The sequence below is a fragment of the Amblyomma mixtum genome, chromosome 3 (genome assembly GCF_055824585.1).
Source record: "Amblyomma mixtum isolate Tamu chromosome 3, ASM5582458v1, whole genome shotgun sequence".
Classification (NCBI taxonomy): domain Eukaryota; kingdom Metazoa; phylum Arthropoda; class Arachnida; order Ixodida; family Ixodidae; genus Amblyomma; species Amblyomma mixtum.
The window spans coordinates 234,708,542-234,732,083 of NC_143014.1; the positions used below are offsets into that span (position 1 = coordinate 234,708,542).

Consider the following 23,542-nt stretch of genomic DNA (forward strand, 5'->3'; position numbering starts at 1 on the left):
CACCATGCAGGCGGATATGAACTTCCACTGACGAGGCTGGACGAGGGAAACTAGGAGCAGCAGCACCGGTGACCGACCCGTCCCCCAAACCTCACGTTCTGCGTCCGAGCCCTCCTCGTCCTTGGAGCACCGCCAGTCCGCAGGAAGTGGTGGTCGTGGAGGAGGTGAAAGACGCAGCCGATGGTGCTTTTCGCGGAACCACCGTGGCGGTTGTGGATATCCTTGGAAGAGCGGACATCGGGCTACAAGTGCGCTGGTGTGCGAAGCCTGATCCGTATGTCAGGCATACTTGGAGATAACTTGTACTGAAACACTCACTTATATGACACCACTTGCAATATCTGCATACCTAGCATTGATGTCCAAATACCTGGACTATAGTGGATCAGCTTTAAAAAAAGTGCAGGTGGTGTGCGAAAGAAACCACGAGGTGGTTGTGAGGCCCCTACGGTCCAAAATCATTGCTAAGTGCTCCCCTCAACATTTTCTGGACCTGCTCATCTATTATATTTCGATGGCTTACGCAGGGCTAGCTGATTCATACGCATGAACAATATGCCGACTTTTCTTAGTTCCATACATGACGCCCTGCAGCCTTGGCACAAAGGCAGCAAAAATGATGATCGATTTGCGTAGTTAGGCCAAATGCCAACTAGGTGCGCTAGCAGTTCGGTTTTCCCTTCGGTTCTGGTGTTCACATCTAGCGTTCACGGATGGCATATAGCGATAATGGGCTAATATCTATGTATAAAAATTTGCTCATTCTCTCGAATCATAATTCCGTGGAAGTCTTCCTAACACACCTCGAGCAGCGGTGCACCGGTCAAGCGATGCGCCACTCCCTTCTATGGCAGGTGCTGCCATCGGTGGGGATTTGGTTGCTTTGGTGGGCAGTGACCCAACTTGCTTTTCCCGAGCAGCCTCTCACGATTTGTTGGGCAGGTGAGTAACCTGCTACAATACCGGCTTCAAACAGAGAGACCAACACACAACGGCTGAATGCGGGGAGTGGCCACTATAAGGGCTAGTGCACTCAAATATAGTATGCCTGACTGCCCCGTCGGTTGCTCATCGCGACTGAAGTCTCCGGCATCCAGCCCAATATTAGGCAGGCTTCAGGAAATGGAGAATTTTAAGGAAGGGCGCTGATGTTCATGAAGTGATAGGCGCTCAGAGGGCTTGTTGTAGAATGCTGACTGCCTTGAATGAGTAGTCTACCGCTCACGAATGCGTACGACTCACCTCCAAGAACTGACCCCCCAAAGGGTTATCTGTAGACAGCGCGAATGTTTGCGTTCATTGAGCGGAGTCTTGAGAGGCACAGGCTGGGATTTAACAAAGGGAATACAACTGGAGGTGGTGGCGCTGGCTGTGCTGCATTCAAAAGTGATTTTGGTTCGCGACCTAAGGGAGTGTGCGGTGAGTATTGAAAGCATGGACTAGCAAGATACGTGACATCACTAAAAATGTGGGAAATAGCAGTGGCATCTTCATGTTTAACTGTTTAACCCTTGCCGTATGACCTATCATATATGATAAGGTGCAATTTTGCTCTTTTTAAGTAGTTGTGAATGGCAACAAAGGAAGTTTGCTTATTTAGCATCCCAATGTGTACTGTCTGGGAGCCTTGCTCAAAGTAACTTAACATTTGGGGGGGGGGGATGATTTTTTCTCTGTTTTTCATTTATAATGTGAAGTGATGCTGCGTTTCGTAATCCTTTCAGAAATTCGAAAGGTACAGAAAAGTTGTTCTTCATTCAAACAGGAGGTAACGGCATTATGAAAAGTTCATGAGGTAACAAATTTCTTCCATTAGGTAGGAGAAATTTCTATTATATCATCTGCGGGGCGATAATCCTTCAGATTCCGATATAATATATGATACTACATGTAGTTATAGGTAATTCTGCCACTGTATGGTGCTCTGCAATTTTAGTGCCAAGAAGTGAACGCCATTAACTGAAATGATCTTACATACTTTTTCGAGTTCAGAAGATTAGGTTCTCTCCCTACTCCGATCCAATGCTGAACGGGTATAACAGAAAAAAGCGAGCTGCGCGAATAAGCACTAAAAGAGCAGCCTTCATTCGGGCAACCAAATATAAGGACTCGTTGGCCTCACTGCAGGCTTTTGACGACCGCATAGTCAAATAGCTCATTGACACAACTACCAAGCGAAACCAATGTGAGGTATGTTGCGCTTCAGTATTCTCGCGCTTAACTTTTCATTTTAGATGAGCAGTGGTACTCTGTTCCGAGACCCCACTCATGGTGTTTTGAGCGCGCATTGCGCCAACGACGAGTAGTACGTCCACAGGCACCACAACTGTTAGTCATGCATTTTAGGGGCCTACCATAGCTGGTGCTGTCAAAAAGGATTCGTTTTGCAAGAAACTGCCGTTCTTGGCGTTACACTTTGTAATTATTTTTTAGCTGTTGCCGCTGAAAGGCAGCTCTTGGTGTTTACAAAAAGTGCCACAAACTGCGCGGTGTATTAAGGATGATATGCTATTAAATGTCGCCACCCCGTAGTTTTTTTTTTCTACAACTATGTATGATTTGGCTCCTTTCGTCTGAGATGGAGCTCACGGTAATTTTTTCAGCGAGAATAAAAATTGATGCCGTAAGGAGTTAACTTCAATGCGTCTTAGGGGTCTTCACAGATGAACCGTAAGTTGATACTTTCCGGAGTATTTGCGGGCGCTCTCTTAAACGCTTCATTAGTTTACCACGCATTTTCTTTTGCAGCGCTATCTCTATTTTTTCCTGGGAATGCTCCGTCGGTGTCATCCGTCTGCACACCCCAATAAGCAGTAAAGAGACGCCACTATATCCATAAGCACAAGCTGCCAGTTGGGCCACGGCCGCAGTACGGCCCCTGTGCCGCTTCTGCGAACGCCAACTGGAGTAGCCGAATTCAAACCGGCTGTGCTAATCCAGATCGTGATGCATAGTAAACTTCTCAGCCATCCATCTGCACAATAATTGCAGATTACTGCAGATATTTGTGCCTTTTCAATGGCGTTTCTGTGGCTGTGCAAAACGAGATCACTGACTGTCGTGCATGGCGCCGTACTTGTGTGCTGATAGTTTTACGGGCGAAAATCCGCTAGTTAGCGTTAATCAAGCATCGTACTCTGCGACTGAGGTCCTTCAATTTTTTGCTATGAGTATAGAGCGAACCATGTCAGTAGTACTATTGGAAGTCGGTAAGCTAGGAAGGAGGCAGAGAGACTTATAAAGGCATCATTGATTGCCTCGCTGACCTCGAATACCTGGCAAGAAATGGTTTTTCATGGGTGATATGCTCGTTCCTCAGTCCCAAAGTGTTGCATGTTAGAAATCCTGAATACAAGTAATGGTGGCTGGTAACTTGTTGAGAGGAGGCTGTACTCAATTTAACTAGAGCTGGAAATGGTAGCGAAAAAAGCAGGACACAAGACAAGCAGCGTCAGTTACGGCGCATCAAGAAAATTTCTGAGAGCATGCGAAAATGCCTAAGCACGACGAGAACTGTTTGCAGAAAAATACATTTAACTAATTTCCTAAACCTAGTACCAGTCTCTCGCTACTTACATTCACAATTGTTGTCAACTGAGAGTACTGTAGAGGATTTAAAATATACAACGCTAAAATATCAGAAGAAATACCGATTTCTCGACGAAGCCGTCAATAAGCAATACTCACCAGAGAAGCCCTCAGCTTGAAAGCACTGTGGTGGTCGATTGACAGACGGCTGAGGGCTGTGCCAGGCTCCAAGCTTGCCGCTCCATGGATGCTGCAGGGTCGGTGGCCATTGACGCGACACCCGCTGGCGGAGACCGTCACCACCCTCCTCTTCTCCACGTGCGCGGCTGCAGCGTCGGAGCGACACAACGATGCCGTGGCCGAGCTCGATGACTGGTGGCCGCCCAGACGTGCGCCTCGCATAGGTTTCGCTGCGGAGAAAGTTACCGCGGCCGCAGCCCATTCCGTGCCCGATGGCGTCACTCGAACACGTAGGAATAGAGAGCTGCGGGCGAGCAACCCCCTTGGCGAGAAAAGGACAGCTTGAGGACACCTGGCAGACCCAAAATACATGGCCTCTTCTGGTGAAGCTACGAGCCCTCAACGTATGCTTGAATTACTGAATGACGCAGGAGGAAGAAAGAACGCGAGCGCACGAGCGGTTCTAATTTGTCTTTTACCTCTTCTTCAGGGCCGCTGCGGTGGCTCAGTGGTTATGGTGCTCCGCTGCTGACCCGAAAGACGCGGGTTCGACCCTGGCCGCAGCGGTCGAATTTCGATGGAGGCGAAATTTCAGAGGCCCCTGTACTGTGCGATGTCAGTGCATGTTATAGAATTCCAGGTGGTCTAAATTTCCGGAGCCCTTCACTACGGCGTCTCTCATAGCCTGAGTCGCTTTGGGACGTTAAACCCCATAATGCAAACCAAACCTTCTTCGGGGCACCTACGCAAGGAACAGCACTGGCTGGGCCTAACGGTAGTAGTACGACCGAGAAATTCCAAACAAACACGCCGACGGCAGAAAGCACTATGTGGAACAGGAGTGAAGATTTCACAGCAATTTCAAGCACAGAAAACAGTCTTATTCCTCGCAGTGCTATTCTGAACAGGAAAATTCGAGGATTAAGTTTCCATACTTTTGCGAGCTAACATGCTTTGAAATCCTCAAACTTCAGTTTTGTCTCTATAAAAATATATTGGCGTGGTTGATACAATGGCGTGGTTGATGAGTCCTGACCTTCCAACATGAAGAAGAATATTTCAGGATCAAAAGAATACAAAAAAATATATCACTGCTAAATATGGTAAATTCTACTCGGCACATGCTACCGAGGGACTATTCATACTACTTAACAGATACTGATACTGGATACGGCTTAACCAGACGTATATGTCAGTGGCTATGCTGCACTTGCAAAAGAGGATAGAAGGACAGAAAGGTGACATATATTGAGCCACAGGGAAAGCGCTTAGTCACGTTGATGAACAACTGGTTTATACGCGGTTCTTCAGATCAGCTGACGTAAGTTATTGTAGATTGTTGGCATTAATCACCAATCGAATGGCTTTGTTCTCCATCGAACTGCTAGAACTGCGCAGAAGGTATCTTAGTTTGCGAGGAAGCTCGCGTTTTCAAATACTTTAAAAACAGCCACAGGACGAGGAGATTGTTTCTAAACCAGTACAAAAGTAGATATTAATCCTGAGCACCTCCTAACGTGCTTACCTATGCAGGTCTTGCCTACTCTATGGTCAAAACAAGTTAACGGCCACTGTTTAAAATAAGGAATATTTCCTGTTTTCCTAAACGTCTGCCGGGTATTGAGAAAGCATTCATTCGGCACTGGCTATAATTGCCAAGGAGACATTTTTGAACAGGCTGCGTGCCCATTAGTGCCAATAAAGGGCTCTTTCTTCCTTGTCAGTGTTAGGTCCATTGAAGGGTACTTCTTCTAAGAGAGGCGTATTCTCTACAACGGGCCAGGGAGCCTGCCACCTCATTGGGCATTGAAGGAAACGCCCTACATTTTCTTGTGGGCGCATGCTATGGCTGATGAGATTAAAAAGCTGTGATCACGACACAGATTCGGGGCCCTAGTTTTTAAAAGTGCATGCGAAGAGTGCTTTGCACTGCTACATGAGCTTGAGCTTAACGTCTCGAACGCGTCCAACGATGAGAAAAAGGGCTGCTTTTTGTGGTCTAAATCAATCAGTTTTTAAGGACCCCGACGTGGATTGCTGGAGTAGGATGCGCAATACCATTGTGATAATAATTGACTTCCGCTTTAATTACCTTCAAGCACCGCAGAAAGATAGCAGCCTCTGAATACGCTGCAACCAGCCAGAACCTCATTCTAATAGTTGAGTAAGTTTATTCGATGTAATACATGAACAAAGGCATAGAAAAAATGAGAAGTGAAAAATTCCTTTCTGCGCGTATTATTCTGGCACGGAAAAGTTTCATGTTGTTGACTCTGGAGACTTCCCGGTACGCGGTTTTTTATAATTACTGCGGGCGTTTGGCTGAGGGAGTCCAAACGAAAGTTGCCTTCATTAGGAAGCGTGAAGCAAGAAAAACACGAAAGAGTACGACACAAGCGCTTGTGCCGTTGTCTTCCTTTGTACTTCTCCCATTCCCGCATCTCCGGTTCTTCTCCACAGGTAAACGAATTGTTTCAATATTTGAGTTTGACTGCACGCGACAGCACCTGATATATATATTCGAAAAAATCATTGGGCAGTCCAGTTAGGATGGTCCACAGCGGTAGCAAGACCCCTAGAGACATACCACAGCGGAGAAAATTTCGTCTTGTCAATTCTGCTTCATTTATCACTTATACGCGAATTAGCGATTCTGGTTATCATGATCTGTGCTTTCCTTAGCATTTCGTTCATTTAGTTTTGGCCGTTTTTCAGTGCCTCCAGCTCTCTAAAGTAGTCCAATTAAGCATTCCAGGTAGTAGCGAGGGCAAATGAAAGAAGTAGGTTGGAGGGCTACTAGACATTACAAGTGTCAGACAGAAAGACTTTTGCAGAGCTTCTTTTCAACCACAAGTTGCGGCTTACACAGAAGATTTCCACGTCCACAAGCCAAAGCATGGATGTGACTGCTACAGAAACATATGTACACTACTTCCGCTTTTTTTACTGCGATAGCAATTCCAGTGGCGTTTGGCGAAAATGTCGGCATCGAGCGTCTGGAGCCTTGACGAGTGAGATTTCCACCGTCCAGAAATGCCTCCCACCTGTGGCATTCAATCTATAGAAGCATTCTGTCGGGTGCATGAACCTTGGCTTAGATTAAGTAAAAGCATAAAAGTAATCATCGAGAGTAAATCTAAGTGCTATCGCAGCGTCCTTGTATCAGGTTTCATAATCGTGCTGTCAATTTTTTCTTTGATGATGATGTCATGGCTAACCTTCACTAATGCGGTAATCTGTACGCGCACATTATCACCTATGTACACGCTATGCGTGATCATGTATACAATGGAGTCTTTAAAATTTGGGCGGATATTACTATATATCTGGATGGACTTAGAGCCCTATTTACATCCCGGTGTTACTTATTGAGACACTGGCTGTTTTTGGGCCAAATAATTCCGGGGCATATTTGCCCTACGCTCGATGTGCCCTGCCCTACGCGTCTCGGGCTGATGACCTCGCCTCTGGTGTGGCATCGTGGTTAACGGGCAAACGCGCCCTTCCTCGGACGCTTGCAAAGTTTATGAAAGTCGGCCTAGTGTTAGTGCTAGGTGCGGCCTAGTGTTACAGGCGTTGCAGGCGTTGTAAGGATTATCGTATTTTGGGATTTCTGACTTATATTATCTCGTGCGGAACGATTTTCGCTATTCGAATTACTACCATGAGTTTTTGTAGCATAATTATTGTTTTGTGGTTAACCGCACTGCCGACTCCCGGAGAAGTTTCTCTAATCATCGGTTGAGATCTGTAATCACCAGCTGGAAGCTGTGGGGCGCTCGTCACTATAAATAGACCTTGCTGCTGATAAGATGAACCTCGCGGGGGTTCAATATCCTACAAGTAAGTGAACCGAGAACTCTCCCAGTAATCATTACTGAGAGCGCGGAAGCAGCCTCAGTGTAAAAAACACATCCTACAATAATCCCATAATGTAATCAGAAACGTTTTTGTTTCATATTAAGCAGAAAAAAATAGGCAGTGGCTTAGCTGTGGTTAAGCCTGGATATACAAGCGAAAAGCTTCAGTTATGCTTTGTTTGACGTCATGGCTGTCGCAGTTCGCGCACAATGCACTGCGAGCACCACGATAACGGTGGGGGCGTTCGGCTGTCCTCACACTGCCGGTACGGAGGCGGAGGAGGAGACGGAAATCGGCGCGGTTAAAACTGTCTGCAGGAATGCGGAGAGGAGGGTGGCCGGCTGCGACGCGGGCAACACGCGGCTGCTACGAAATGTCAAACGGCAGGCAGGAGAGGAGCGCATGAAGTAGTAGCGGTGGAGAGAAGGCGGCGCACATGTGCAGTAGCGCACGACTGCGTCGAACGCTGCGCATGACGTCACTCAGTCGGGGCATACGGTATACGCAAAGCTCGGCTCCGACCCTCATAGCGAAGCTTTTCGCTTCAAAAGCTTTACTGTAACTTTTTCTTTCATCTTTAACACATTGTTTATTATGCACATGTGATCGCTTTTACACGCATTAAAGCCTTTATGAATTACAAGTCTGGGTTCGGATCCCACCGGCGGCATGTGGTTGTTTTTCCTTCTGCTTTTCTAATCAATTAGCTTTAAGCGATAACATATTCAGTAATATAAATTGATCAACACCACAAATAAATAAATTTAAAAAAATCCCCTGTGCCCCTTAGTTTCTGTGGCTGTTGGCTTCATTCAAGTCTCGTGAAAGGGAAGATATATACGTGGAAAACATATTTCTGTGTGCCCTTCGTTTATTTATTGTACAAATGAGATTTTTAGAATCTGTCATTTCTTCAAATCTTTAATACACAATTAATGAAGGAATAGAGGAAAAAAATAATTCTCTAGCTCAACATTGCGTAAGCTAACATGCCAACAATCCAAAACCAGTAGTAAGGTTTTCTCATTGGCGCTAAATATTGAGAAATCGGTATGTCACTACTTGGGCACAATGAGTGCCTAGACCATTGTGTGCTGCTGGTCCGAGTTCCGTGATAGGCCACCCCGAAGGCCTGGAACAAACTTGAAGTCCGAGGGACAGTGCTCAGTTCAACAAATGTCTTACTATTCTTCCTGCAAAAGTTGTCCCAAATGTGAAACAAGTCAATGAATGCTGGCTGGGAGTCGTACATTCACTCCATTTTTTTTCCTCAGGCAGCTACCTCACATCGGCGCCAAACTCAAAAAGAGGTTGCTGCTGTGAACGCGTTGGCTTCACGCTTTGCATGACACATGAATATATTTATGATCACGCTGCGTGTAAAAGGCATGAAACGAATTAGAGAAACTGGGTATCAAGAGTTTAATCTCTGTGAAACCTCCGCATGTCCGGCTGTCGAAATTAGTTCTTGATATTACTGTGCGTTGTGAATACCCACTTATTCCATTCTTCTAATGCATTCAGTGCCCACGTTTTTGCAAGAACATGAAGCATGCGTTTATTATGCGAGATTAGCACATGTGGAAGCATTCCAATCGGTCATCCAAAAGTTCGTTATCAGTTACGCTTGGTGCTGTGGCCCCACAAATTCCGGCTATTTCGACTGGTGACATGCATTGCAGGGGTTGGTTTGCGTGCAAAGTTTTCTAGCGCGCAAAGCTGCATTCAAGCAGCTTTTTCCCCTGAGTCTTCTATCTCCCAGTGATGCCTGTACAACAAAGAGCGACAAATAAACTTCAAGTTCAATATATTTTGACGCGATGTACGCAAAACTTGTTGGGCCACAGCACCGAAGGTACCTGCGTATATTATAAATACTGATATAGATATTACTTACATGGAGCTGCACGCTCTCAATACATAAAAAGAGACCAACGTGCGAAGAGACCAAAGCTTCACGCGAGCTGTGAACAAAGACCCGATTTTGTTCGCCGCGCACAAGTATTTATAGATAACAAGCACGTGACACAAACAGCCAATCAACAGGTACACAAACGTAAACAACGAAATAGCCAATCTATCAAATCGAAACCGAAACTAAAACCAATGGATACATCACGCCAGACAAAAACTAGGAGCGTCCAGAGGCCCGCACTTGCGACAATAGACTGTACGACTCAGAATTGCCACAGTAATGTGCAGCAATCAAAGGATTACCTCCAAAATGGAGCGGGCACAGGATCTCATTCGCGATGTTAGTGGAGGCTGCTATAATCTCTGTACAAATATTAGCGTGAGTAGCAGATGCGGACATCAGGCCGTGTTTATTTCCATTCCGCTCGCTTGGAATGTCGAGAGTGGTGCCGCTACGATGTCTTCAGTTTCCACTCTATGGACGTGGATTCTCTTCTTCGGTTTTGCTGACTTCTCTTTAAGCTTGGTTCACAAACTTTGCGACAATAAATTTCGCGCAGGTGCCTCTCGCGTTGAAAGAGTGTTTGAACGACCAGTGGGTGACCCCGTTACATTGAAAGATATTTCTTGGCACACTAGTGACCACCGAGCTTTTTCGACATAATTAGAATAGTAAGGCAGCATAAAAAAACGTATGCCTAGCTTAGCATTCAAAGAGCCCCCTTTAAGTCCTAAAGACCGAGTGCAAAGATAAGAGAGCTGTGGAGAAGACGCGGCAGAAAACTCAACGCATTTTCAAAAGTAAAATTTACTATCCTGCGCTAAACCTGTTATGCTCACCGACAACGCCATGTTACCCTGTCTCCCCGGGCCCGCTTGCCCGGCTGTGGGTCACTATAGTAGCTTCCCTTCCCCCCCCCCATTTTCCCTTTTTTCCCCACCTACGGGTAGTAAAATTATCATTGACCTTGGGCCTTTTCTTTTATCTTCAAACTGGATTAAGCCTTTGTACATATGTCGTCCAGGCAGCGGCTTATTGTTTTTCATTCTTTTTAGGTTGCTCCAACCTAATATATCTCATTATATGTCCAAGCGAATTCACCGGCTAGCCTTTCTGGTTAGCTCAGTTCATAAAGCGACAGCTCCCGAGAGGCAGCTTTCCCGGCTTCGAACCACGGCCAAGGACGCATTCAACTGCGAAGATTCCTTGAATGCTGTATACCATTGCTTTGTAGCCGTGCGACTGCGCTTGGGTGGAAGCTAATAAGTAATCACGCCTTTATTGTAAATTTACTCAACATTGGGGGAATACGCTAAACACATTGGGCTATCTGAACCTAGCCAGAACATTTTAGGTAGAGCTGCCTACCTCCGCTTCTACGCTTCAAACAGGTGTTCTCACCTACTTGCATTTACCTCTATTCCTTTTTTTTAAACGATCCTCTAGAAATTGATTTCAAAGCCACTATAGAAAAGTAGCTATCTTGCATAATCCTAAATGCTTCTCTAAATGGTAAAGTTCAAGAAAAGAAATTGTAATAATGTACTGACTGAACCTTTCCATTCAAGGGAATTGGGATTTTCGGTGGAAGTAATGCACCAGTGGTGCTTTTGCATAACACAAAGATGGAAATATCTAAAATCGCTGAGGTAGTTTTGCTAATTTTAATGTCTTTATTAGATGTTACTGCATTAATTCCAGAGATATTCCAGAGGTAGTACGAATGGACGCGTTGCAATCTGTGCACGTTTCCTACTTCACCATAAAATGCCCCTGAGTCGATGATTAAAAGTATGAACACAGCTAAGGTTGATAAATCATCTTTAATCATGCAAGCTGTCATTGGCAGCGCGCAATTACTCATTAGTACCATAAAGTTCTGGAACTAATAACTCCAAAGTACCGCCTTCACCAACAAGGCCAGTACCAGGAGCTTCAGACCCAGGTGGAGGTCGTCAGTGGGGACCTGCGTAAAAAAAAAGTGCTTGAGCCCAAACACAAGTTTCCTGTTACAAGGGTAACAGCCACTGTAAAATCTTTTTCCTGGAAGCCGCATTTCGCAATTTCCCACGTCTGACGGTCGTAGTTTCTGTGGAACATGGCTGTGGCCAACGCCTCCTGTATTATCAATGCCTGTCGTATCAGCTAAAAACGCTGGTGGATTACCAGGAAACAAGGGGCCGACGCTGCTCCCATTATATAGAAAACGGACAGTCTGACTAGCAGCCACTGGACTGCGCTGCGTCGCGGAGGCTGCAGAAAACGTTGCGAATTGAGGCCAGCGACGGAGGCGTAGGTGGGCGTTGGGGCACTCTTCTGGTTCCCAGTGGCTCTATGGATTTCCGCCGGAGTGCGCCACACTGCGCATGATCTATAAACGAGGCGTACGCGCTGCCCCATTGGACAGCGTATGATCTGACAAGCACGCACTGGTAATTCAGTACGGGTTGCTCCCTCTGTCGGAAGTAATGTGATGTTTGGTGGCATGACATGTACGTCTACAGCCAACCGAATTTCTGGTACTCAAGCAAGTTTCGCTGATCTCCTGCAGTGGCAGCTGCCTGGCAGCAGCGGGACTTTCACCGTGATCGATAAGCGCTGCTGGAGAGCACCCGACCGCAGATAACATTCCTGGCCGTGGCTGCCGCGGTGGCTGTAGTTTAATGCGGACGCAATGACAACCTGCGTAAATTTTAGCTCACACTAAAAAGAATAGAGCAGGTAATATCCTACAGCCATCCCCTAGGTAGCCCTGGATATTCAGATGTAGCTTTCGGGGGATGGGGGGTGGGGGGGAGAAGGGGGAAGAGTCTTTTTTAGGCAGATGATTGCTTGAAGATTCCGTTAATGCCCAGGGAAATGTGAAATAAAGGTCCTTGTAAAGGAAACAAAACTACGCTGCAAAGATATTTTGCGTGCAGTACGTTATCAGCGCTAGTCAAATAGGCACCATGTTCTCTATATCAATCCGGAGCCCTTAATTACGGCGGCGCTCATTTGCCCACGTGTTGCCACGGGACGTGAAACCCTGCGATTTACAAGTTATCTGATTCGCTCATTCTCTCCCCAGAGTCACTCGTACCCCATATAAAATGCATTAGCCTTTTATGTCCAGCTGGTCACTTCACTCTATAACACCATTCCAGTGCGCAGGCATTTGGACAATATGGAGCTCTCCATTATTAGATAGTTATAGCATATTGTTACCGTATTTACGTTACCGCTTACTGGGCTCTGCTAGCGGCATCTGCGCATTCGGGCCCATTACCGGGCCACTAGCACTTTAAGGATCCCTTTTAGCATCTCGAGGAGTAAGAGTTCGTCGTAAACATACTACATGGCAGCACACGCACGGCCGCTTCGGACCAAATACAAATCAACGCCGCATTCTTTGGCGCCCCTTCCCGTTCTAAACGAAGGCATTCGCTTTTAGTGCGCATACTCTCACTCATAGATCGGGGTTTAAGTGACAACCAGCCCATGTTTTTGAGATAATTCCGCGATTTTTGAGCAATTCTGCCCAACTATATGCAGCGCATATAGTGCTCTACCGTGTACATAGCGAAGATAGCAACGACAACACTGCAATTTTCAGCTTTGTGCCAGTTTTTACATTTTCCTCTATTTTAATAGTTCTCTTCCTTGAAAAAAATAAAAAAAAAGATGGCAACTCCCTTATCATATTCTTCACTAAGTACAGAAAATAAAACGTTTCTACAGCCAGAGTTGACGCGTTTTGACTTACTGTCACAAGATGGCGCCACTGTCTTTAAATTCAAAAACAAACATTCAAAGACACTGCGACACGACAAACAGAAGGTGTCGTAGTTGCGCTTTTTAAAACCTTCGCAACGCAATGAGCTCTGTGTGCGCAAGCTTACTGAGTTCTGCGTAGTAAAATTGTCGACTAGCCAGGGTAGGCAAGGTGTCTAGCATCACGGGCGCATTTGAAATGCCGCTGCAGATTTTTAAATGCACCCGTGATGCTCGTGATATGCAGAGAAAAATATTATTAAAGCACATGTAGCATCTCACTGCATGAAACTGCTTGCAATGCATCCTTTTGTTTGCAATAACAGCTGGGGCATCTGCAATGGTCATCACTCGTTTTAGCGTTTCGGTAACTTGTTGCTGAAGAGAGGGTATGCTAAAACGCCTTCTGGCGTGCGTAGCGCGAACCGGAAAGTCCATCGTGCGGTAACACGGTAAATGGTAACGTAAACACTGTAACAAGATGGTATAACTCTCTATTAATAATTACCGCCACTGAAAGCATTGCACAAATCAACCGAAAACGCCAAAATAATTCTGACTGAAATCTTGGATAAAAGCTTTCACGGACATATTTTGGTGCAGAGAAATGCAGACAAGCAGCGCTCAACCAGTCGAACATGATCGATATACCGTATTTCCAAGGGTTAATTAAATTGAAGAAAAATTAGAACAAGTGCAAATGTGACTCAATAAGCTGCAAAAGTATTAAGCGTGCATATTTCGCACCCAGAACATACAGCCTTGGCAGCATCGTTGAGTTTTCTGCCGAAAGCTTTTGATGCTCCTACTGGCTAGTTTATCATAAGTATATCTTCGCTAAGATTTCTCCGAATTATGTGAGCGTGTTCTCCGAAGCATAATGAAATTAGCATATGCTTTGACATAACAACAGCCGTACGAAAGCGCGGGGAATATCGTACTGGGAGGCTTTTACACATTCGCACGTTATTAAGGCGGAAGCCTTTAATGTCTCATCGTTGTAAACAGCAGTTGTCGACAGAAAATTTCACGCTTTTCAATTGGTGGAAACGGTCGTGACGTCACAGTGCGCGCATTTCAAACGGGGCCAATTGCACTTTGGCTAGTAACCATACAACCAATTGAAGGGATCGTATAGTGATGCTCCAAGTGGGACTGAGCTTAGTTAATTGCTTAATTACCCAATTAGCCTAATTAGCTTTACTAGTCAGGCCATATAAATAAATAAAAGCGATTAAGAAATTGGTCGAGCTCAGGAATCGAACCCCGGTCTTCGGCGTGAGAGACGAGCACGCTATCCACTGCGCCATGCCAGCTCGATGGTTCGGAATGAACAAAGGCGCGTCTAGTGAATATGGTGTCTTCACTCACTCTCATCCTCCTCCATTCCCTTCCGGCGAGGTTTAGGTGCCCACCGACAAATGAGAGACAGATAATTTCCTTTCCTCAAAAACCAATTTACCGATGAGCGAGGCGTAGAACCGAATGGGCGATGGCGTTCTATGGACTCCTTGGCAGCGTTGCAAGACGCTGTCGCGTTCCACTCTTAGGGGCGAAGCTTAACATCTTAACCACACATCACTGACCACACTTTAGGTCAAATAAGTGCCCCCCTGAATTTTGACGGGTGTCCACCGAGATATGTGAGACAGTTACTGGGTAATTTCCTTTCCTCAAATGCAATTTTCATTTTTCATTTTGCCGCCGCTGTGGCTCAGTAGCTATGGTGCTCGGCTGCTGGCCCGAAGGACGCGGGTTCGATCCCGGCCGCGGCGGCTGAATTTCTTTGGAGGAGAAATTCGAGGCCCGTGTACTGTGCGATTTCAGTGCACGTTAAAGAACACCAGGTGGTCGAAATTTCCGGAGCCCTCCACTACGGCGTCTCTCATAGCCTTAGTCGCTTTGGGACGTTAAACCCATAAACCAACCAACCAATTTTCATTTTCTTCATTACGGCTCCTCTTTATCTATCTTCTTTCACTCCCACCTCCCTTCCTCTACGGTGCGGTTCAGGTGTCCACCGAGATTACAGATGATTACTGCGCCATTTCCTTTCCTCAAAAAGCGTTGCGTTCAAAGGGCAAGGCATCGCGCCGAATGGGTGGTGGCGTTCCATGGACTCCCTGGCTTTGCTACAACGTGCTGTCGCGTTCCACTCCTAAAGGCGAAGCTTAAGCGACATTAATTAGCAGTTAATTAGTAGTCAGGCATTAATCAGTAATTAACAATTAATTAGCGATTTGCCATCACTTAGTAATTAGTACTCAAATATATGTGACACCACCAGTGCCACAGAAACAGCGAAGGTGGTGCGGAAAACGCTTCCGCCTCTGCCCACTTTAGAAAGTCAAAGTGCCCCCTGAATTTTTTTTCTGCCATATGTGCATCTATGACGAGTGCGCCATAATCTATACTAGAAAGCTACATACCATTTTCCATTGACCTGCTTCATTATGGCGACGAGCATGGTAGAGTAAAATGATGTTCTTGTGATTTTAGGTCTTTTACGTCCTACAGTTGCGAACAAAAATTTGGAAAGTTAGAAAATTGTAAGACACTTTTAGAGAAATACTGAAGGAAATGGTCCGTTCTTCTGATTCATCGCAAAATTTTTCTTTTTTTAAGTGTTTTCATCGATCGCAGCAGATAAGACCACCACAGAAAACCAATGGAGAACGCTTTTGACGTTAGCAAAAATGTTAAAAGAAAAAAAAAATTCAAGACTGCCGTAGGCAGACCTGCGGATATATCGATTGCATGGCGAAATCTTACATTATATGAAAACAGTGCGTTCCTGGAAGGTTTCCTGCTCAAAAATTCTTTTTTCCACAGCTGTTGGCTATGTTTCTGCTACGAGAGTTCGCATTAGCTGTGCACAAAAACGAATGATTTTATATTGCACAACAAAGGTTGTGTACCGGCTACGCAGCGAGCAGTGACTAGCATGTCTATGCCTCGTCGAATACAATTACCGAGTGCTTGCCTTCTAGCGGCTTTTTTCAGGCATTCTAATTCAAAATGCTACATTCCTTCATGACAACTGAGACGCAACATTGGCATAGAGAGCACAGCTCTGTTCCCTGTTTTACGAAATCGATACGTAGACTAAGTTAACAAAGAAAGCAGATAGGAAAAGAAGAGTCCAAGCAATGTTTCTTTGCCGTAGACTAGACTTTTTTAAAATTCTGATTACACGCAGAGTCCGCATAATCCCCGCCATTCGGTGAGGACCTTATTCTGCTTCACGAAAACTCGGGATGCAAGATCCCGATTGACATTCATTACGATTCTTTTACCTTCCCCATAAAACCTGCGCACCATCCAGGACACAACAGAGCGTCTCTCTGTTGTTATGCGGTTTTTCTAACTGGCATCTGCAGGCTGATTCCAACGGCGTCCAGAACAGCTGAAGAATATTTTCTGTGGAAGCCAGAAATAATGTAAACTGATCGCCTCCCATACTTAGGCTGCGAGCATCACGGGGACTCTCAGGTACAGGAGACTCTGATGCTTCCTTGATGACGTAAGGTTGTGCCTTGATTGCCTCCTGGTTAATGTTTCCAAGTTGCGAATCGTAGCGGAGCTGGCCTTATACACGCAGTTCGAATAGCTGGAACTAACACTAGCACACCAAGGCAGATCATTATGGGGATAAAATTATGTAGGCAAAATTTGTTGGGTCATAGCTTAGAGGGTGGCTGTGTTTTTGGTATCCTAAAAACTGATCTGGATGCTTACGCTGTGCTACAAGCCTGTCAGTAAGTAAGCAGCCTGACATTAATAGCTGACTATTCAAAATTAGATAACCAGCTACTAGTTAGCACGTCTGAGGTGTATTCTGATACACTACACATCGGAAAAAACAATGAATCTATATTTAAAAATTCCGGAATACCTTAGGTGAAACAACTGGCATATTTTGTGCGGTGGCCTATATTACGGCAGTGTAGTGCGTATGTACTTGCAGTGCGGATGCAATTTTCCACAACTCAGTACTGCTGATATTACATCTAGCGGGGCAAGGACATCGTGAGGCGACTTACAGCCTCCTTTTGGTCTGCCCCGCTGGCAGTATCATGAATTGCCGAAACAATGAAATTCACTGAATCAGTCATTGCCCATCCCTAGTGCAATATATACCGAGCTCTAAACTCGAAAAAAGTTGTCTGATGCAATAACCTCGTACGTTTTCTCATACAACTATCACATAAATTGTCATACAAATATCATTATTTTGTGCAAAATCGTATGTTTTTCATACAAGTGTCATAGAGTATCATGAATTTTGAATGCAATTTTGAGACGAAGCCTGCAGGAAATTATTGCAACATACACCTTTTTTTCACACTATACTGAATGCACTATCGGGAGCAAAGTGGTGTATACCGCACACAGCTATGTGGATCGCTATTTTTGGGAAACCTCTAGGAGTTTTCGAGAAAACAGAAGGGCCATGGATCGAAACGGTAAAACTGGCATGCCTGGAGACAAAAAGCAGAAAGGAATCCACAGTGCTTGAAGATGAAGGCACAAAGACGAAAACAACGTATGCACCGCGCTGAACTAACTTTATTTTTGAAGTAATCGAACCACATCTATTAATTTGGCACAAATGCGGTGACTCGCGCTCGTACCTACGGCCAAAGGAAACAGGAAGAAAATTTCATAACAGCCACTCATAGAACGACTAGCCCTGAAGGCTATGCCTCCAACAAAACAAAAAGGGGGAAAATTCGACAGGGAAGCATGAGAAAACGTGGCCAAGGCCGAGACAACTGCCGGTAACTTACGCGGTGAAGACGACAAGAATGTTCTCTCGGCATTGTCCTGTTTTTATCATGCTTTCTTGTTGCAGTTTATTTCTTTTTGCTTCGTGGCGGACTTAGCCTTCCTGGCTATCATTTCGTGATTGGCTGTTATAGAATATTGCTGCAGTTTTCTTTATCAGTAGGTATGAATTCGCGTCCCTCCCTTTCTTCCAAATTAAAACTGCGGATCGATTACATTAAAAAAAAGTTGAATGTTGAGCTTAATGTGTGTCGTTAACGTATTCGTCCATTCGTCTGCAAGCTTTGTAGACTCCATAATGACTGAAACCAACTAGCCCAGCAATAGAGACTGCTCTCTATAAAAGGCCCCTCAGCTACTTCCACTTCGACAGCAGAAGGTTCTGAAATATAGCGAGGCGATGAAGCATGCCCGAAGCTTGAGGAGTGTAGATTACTTTGCTCGGGACGGTATCTTATTAAATGCTTTGAATTATTGTGCAGAGGGCCCAAATATGTTCTCTGATTCACTCAATCTATATAGAGAGCAGGAAAACGATGATTATGGTAAGTAAAAGACTGAAGCTCACGAACATTTGTAGGGTCTGTTCTGTACGGGGGGCAATTATAAGCAAAAATTAACTTTTTCGCAACAGTGATAGGTACATGCATTATTTGGTGTGGCCATTATGTGAGTAAATCAGGTATTTTGTTAGTATTGACTGCCGTTGGCTAGCAGCTTCGTGCCGATACGCGAAAGCAGTACCTTTACATTAAGAGGAAAACATCCACGTGCCAAGTACTGGGCAGATGCATGGCGATCTGTTACAGAGGAAGAAAAACCTGAGCGTCGCTGAAGCCCAGAGGTGAACCGACGCGGAGACTAGCCAAGCCAAATACTCAGTGATTCTCGAGGCACGCTTTACATTAGATGATGATAATCCACCTTTTGTACAAGAGAAAATGTAAAAAACCAGCGCATCTGGGTGACCCAATTTCCACGAGACTTCAGGTGCTCATGGGAAATGGTATGTGCGTGCACCGGTCACCCGCATACATTGCGCGTGCGTAATTTAAAGCGGCAGCTTGTTTTCTGCCAGTGAAGCTTGGGAGACTGCATTGAAGGAGAGGCGCGCATTCATGGAGCGGAGGCTTCAAAAATGCAGGTTATCACTGTCAGTCCTTTGCACGCTACGACTTACTTTGATGGCAAACAGCATGCAGCGCCCTGCACTAGAGATGCTCACTTGGTTCGATGGTTTGTAGCCATGGCGTCTGGACCTCTTATATCTTGATAGCAACAGTCGTAGTGCGTATGGAGAGGTAAAGGTAATGATATCACAGTACACGGTATGCTAAATGTGTCTATTAGCCAGCAAAGTCGCACGCAAACAACATGCAATAACGTTGGTAAACTAACCACTGCCTTCGTTCTTTTCCGAAACAGGTTTACGGCCATCGGGGGTCAAAGTAATGTTGAGCGTGTCGAAGCGCGGCTCCGTCACAAGGCAAGACGTTGGCAGGCGTGAAGGCAGGGGCCCTAGAATGATAACAGAGAAGCAGTCAATGACTGTGGCACATGACAAAACAAATCGCGTATTTCTGACTGCGGTCAACAGTTATTCTGCCCACGAATGAACTGCGCAGAGGCCGACAACCGGGCTAGACTCACAAACAAAAGAAAGTTATCGATTATTCTCGTTAGTCTATAAGAGGCATCAGAAGACAATACTTAGCAGTTGAAATCAAGCAAGCTTAATAGACGAGTAGAAATCTGGGCCATTTTATACATGGTGAAGAAGCCTGTAAAGCAGGGCATTGAGGTTGTGTTTTCTGCCTCCTTACAAGCTTTCTGGCTTATGCGCGCCCATCTCAAGAGGCAAGTGAAGAAATTCTGTTTGACGCAGCATGAGAACCTGTTCACGCCATGTGACACGCGCGTGGTATGTAAGTTCCCGCTTACGTGCGAAGGTTTACATCGGCCAAACAGGCCGATATATCAATAATCGGCTGCGTGCACCTGAACACCACAAGTCCTTGGGTTCTGCTAATAATGGAGCGAATTTGCTTCGCGATTGCAGGGAGTGTGATTGCTACCCTCACCTCGGGTAGCAATTCTTGGCAAGGGTAGGGGCATAGAGAAGCGCGACATTCTAGAAGCATTCTTCGTCGGTATGCATGACGATAACTGTATCAGTACCACTTCAGTGCACTTGCTTGGAAAAGAATTCGCCTTCTCAGATAGCCGTTGATAGATACGTTGCTTATATTCCCTTTGTTATTTCCGGAATGTGGCCATAATTGTGCCAGGCATGCCCATGCTAACCTTACTAGGGGAGGGGGGGGGGGGTTGCTGTTTTCATTAAAGCACATTTGCTAGTCCAGTCGTTCTGATCTACGTCTCTCTTCTAGTACTTGTCCTTTTTGACTGGCTCTCCTCTTCATCAGGTTTAACACAATAAAATAACACAATTATATCCGCTGTCGACGGTATGCTATGATCAATACTTGCAAAACATTGTTTTTCTGTAGCTCTGGAATCCAACGTACATAATTTTATCTCCACTGGCTGCATATTGATTACCATCGCATGGAGTGGTTTGCTCAGCCGTGATGACCCTCGAGTTACACAGCATCCATTGGTGCTGCGAAGTCACTTCGGTTTCGAAACATTCACGGCGCATAAGTGTCTTTCTTAAGTGTCAGTGTAGTTAATAAAAGGCAGACATGAAGCTGTGACGTCAGCATTACGCCACCTATTAACTAAGACAAAGGTGCCACACTGTGCTCCATTCGTCACATTTTATGCCTTAATAGGAAAGCCTTGAACACAAAAACCACTTTCTGTAAAGAAATTGCTGCCAGAATGTTTGACATCTCAGGCTTTCATATTCTGCACGGGAAGTAGGCATAATCGGTGTTGCGCTGCTCCCCACACACACTCCCCTCACATCATCTTCCACGTTGATCGATGATACGGTTTGGAGCCCTGCTACGTGACTCGATAGCTAAACCTTGTGGTTTTGACACCTTTGGCGAATGTTGTGCGCACCTTAAATTTTGTGCGTTTCATATAGAGACAGTTTTAAACACCAGGTCACCAAGCAGGAACTGTTCGTTAGCCCTGAAAAATCTGCCATGAAAAGTACAGACGCGATGCCAGATATAAGGTGTCTGATTATTTTGTACTGTTATGGTAATTCCAAAGACGTGTACCATCACGTACGTATCGCTTTTCTGCAGTGCGTATGTACATCGAAAAAAAAAAAACTTGCCACTAGTTATGAAGTCGTCCTGCAGAATGGCCTCGATGTCGGGCCTCTTTTCAGGCTGTGGATGAAGCATCTTTCGGATCAGGGCTTTGGCCGAGGGGCTCACCGCCAGAGGGATGTGGTAGTCATTCTTTTTTATGCGCACGTAAGTATCCTTCAGCGTGTGGGTCTCAAACGGAGGATATCCCGCAAGCATAGTGAACCTGCAAAGAACGGTCACATACCGATTATTTGGACCCGCACAGCTCCATACTTGCCATGGCAGTGAACCATGCTAGGTCGTCTTTAATAAGCGGCACATCCTCAATGGGCTGTGAAAGTTTTGTCGGGATGAAAAGCAAACTTGCAGAATGCAAACACTGTTGGCAAAGGCTCAGGGGGAAGAAAGGAAAGTGCACGCATGCTGCAGCAATGGGAAAGCCTGCGGTAAAGTTTGTTCTTACAGTGATAGCCATACGGAGGTCGTGTGTGGGCTTCGAAGTCACTTCTAGAAACAGAAATGTTATCTCGCAACAAAGAAGATTGCCGAGTGTTTTGCCTGCACGATAGACTTGATGAAGAGTGCGTTCTGTTGGACGAATTGGTCATACATGGTTAAGCAAAGGTACTGCCCCCCCAAAAAAACAGGCGAGAAGACGAAAAGGATTTTATTGAGAAGAACAGAGATAATTATATCGTCATGTCTGCAAAATATTTACTTTGCGCATGCAAGAAACCTGCTTTCCTTCTGATACAGCTTTATCATGATGTCGCTGATAAAGAATGAACAAAAAAGATGATTGTGTCAGCGACACCTTGATAGAGTTGTATCAGAAGGAAAGCAGGTTTCTAGCATGCGCGCAGTAAATATTTTGGCCGACATGACGATATAAGTATCCATGTTCTTCCGAATAAACTCAGTCACGAGTGTGCGCCCGTCCTTGTCGTCTTCTCGTCCGTTTTTTTTTGCACAGTATCCTTGCTTAACCAAGACTTGATGAGTTTACATGCTAATCCTTGTGCTAGAAAAGACAATTGTTTGCTTAACTTTGCGCAGTTTTGTTTCCTAAATGTACGCAGAACCTTACGCATGTCAAACGTGTTCCTTGTAAAAATTCTACGCCCTGCTGTCAACGTTTGCGGTGGTACCATCCCTGTCTACTACAATCAAGTTTTAAGAAATACTTCAAAGAGTAATGCTCGAACAAACTTGTCAAGACGCACTCACGGCAATTTTACTCATTTTGTGCGAAAAGTGCATGCTTAGTCCTTTCGGTGCAGTAAGCCTCAAGCAACCTTTTCATTTGCGAAAGCGGAGACACAGCCAGGTGAAATGATGGAATCAGGATATTCGGCAGACTTGATTGACGAAAATTTTCCAAGCTCAAGTAGCCAAGGAAAGTGCTGAAGAACGCTTCTTTGATATCAACGCTAGAGGCATTTATCCTACAGGGGCATTGAAGTAGCTGACTATGATGATAATGACGATGCATCACTTGACTCATTTAAAATAATTTTTTTTGGTGTTCTGGCATAGGTTCACGAAAATTTTAAGCACAGTGAGTAACATATTGGATTGGATTCGGTTATGTGGCCTTAGTTTTGTCACAGGTGGGGCCGCTTCGCCGCTCTTTACGGAAGCCAGTAAGTATGAGTACGCGCGATGGCTCAGAGGACTCACAGGATGCACCCAATGGACCAGATGTCGACCTCATAACTGTGCCCCTTCTTGGCCAGGATCTCTGGGGCGATGCAGTTGGGGGTACCAGAGAGGGTCTTCTTTCGCTCCCCCTCGTAGTCAAGACGGGTGGCAAGCCCAAAGCCTCCCACTTTGAGCTCCATGCTTTCATTGAGCAGCAGGTTACCAAGCTTCAGGTCACGATGAATGACCCGCTGCTGCACCAGATACCGGCAGGCAAGGAGGAGCTGGTGCAGAAAGTACCGCACCTCTGGCTCAGTCAGCGTCAGCCGATGCCGGTGCACCTCCATCAGAGACTGGAAAATATTGCAAAACAAGGTTTGTGAACCAAACGTATTGAAACCATGGCACGTCGACTATAGAAGGCACCTGGTACCCAATGAGCGCCCACAGTGGCTCCTGAGCGCGTGTGTTAGCCATAAACCGAGCATCAGGCTTTCTTCTGCCCCTCATGTCTCGGGGAGTAGAACCCAGATTTGAATTCTCTGGGCAGATTTGTCATGGCCCCCGACAAACAAATCAATGGATGCGTCAGTCATCTCTACCGTCCACCACTCAGCAAGCCACTAAATCACACACTGCTGGGCTT

At 45.5% G+C, this 23,542-nt stretch overlaps 1 pseudogene; it reads right to left on the minus strand.

Moving 5' to 3' along the window:
* LOC149354053 (serine/threonine-protein kinase PLK1-like) overlaps positions 1–23,243 on the minus strand; it is a 256,800-nt pseudogene extending 233,557 nt beyond the window's left edge.
* Positions 23,244–23,542: the final 299 nt, after the last annotated feature.